This window comes from Merops nubicus, unplaced genomic scaffold (assembly GCF_000691845.1).
Source record: "Merops nubicus isolate BGI_N331 unplaced genomic scaffold, ASM69184v1 scaffold33018, whole genome shotgun sequence".
Classification (NCBI taxonomy): Eukaryota; Metazoa; Chordata; class Aves; order Coraciiformes; family Meropidae; genus Merops; species Merops nubicus.
In genome coordinates this window covers 3297-4024 of record NW_008624233.1, presented here as the reverse complement: position 1 = coordinate 4024, position 728 = coordinate 3297, and the positions used below count along the sequence as shown (strand labels likewise).

The following is a 728-nucleotide window of genomic DNA, read 5'->3' as shown; positions in this document are numbered from 1 at the left end:
TGCCCTGTCTGGAAAGGTGGCGGGTTGCGGCGGGTGTAGTCTTGGCTTGCAGGAGGTGAAGGGGTGCTGTGACACTTGTGGCTTGGTGGCAGGGGTGTCGCTGTCAAGGGGCCTCCCGCTGTGAGCACGAACACAGCGAGATTACAGAGGACGCTGCCCTGCGTGCCAGGTGGGTTCTTTGCCCCAGGCATTTTCTGTCCAGTGCTGGTGCTGCTGGTTTTCACCAACAGTCTGCCACAGCAGCTAATCCTGGAAGCTGTGACATGCTGCCATGCCTGATGCCCTGTGGGAAAGCAGTTTGCCCCTGTTGTGTGCTGACAGGGCAGTCCCTTGCCTTCTGTGCCACCCCTAGGGGAGAGGAGCCTGGTGCTGTGTCTCACCTCTCCTTTAGTCCACAAATGAAAGTAGACATGTAGCTTGTTGCTGACGGGCTAGAAAATAACACCTGCAGTATAGGTGACCAGTGTAGGGAGCATCTTCTGCTCACCTCTTGCTGGTGGAGTAAGCCTGTTGTCAGGCAGCTGCCCCCAGTGTGGCTGTGCCACGGCTGGGTTGTGTCTGACAGCTGACTGGAGGGGCTTGTCATTTTTTTTGCCATTTGGCTTTGCAGCACCAGCAGTTCCTTACAGCAGGTTGTCACTGTGGCACAGTCAGGGGCTTGGCGCATGGAATGGGCAGTGAGCAGGTTGTGGGTGTTGGGGTGATGCTGAGTGTCGCCCGAGGTGTTC

General features: G+C 57.3%; 1 protein-coding gene across 1 annotated transcript in view; it reads left to right on the top strand.

The window, feature by feature from the left end:
* Positions 1-728, top strand: part of LOC103777772 (talin-1-like) — a gene marked incomplete at both ends in the record, with an annotated part of 9712 nt that overhangs the window by 5707 nt on the left and 3277 nt on the right. The gene's annotated exons all lie outside the window — the stretch shown is intronic.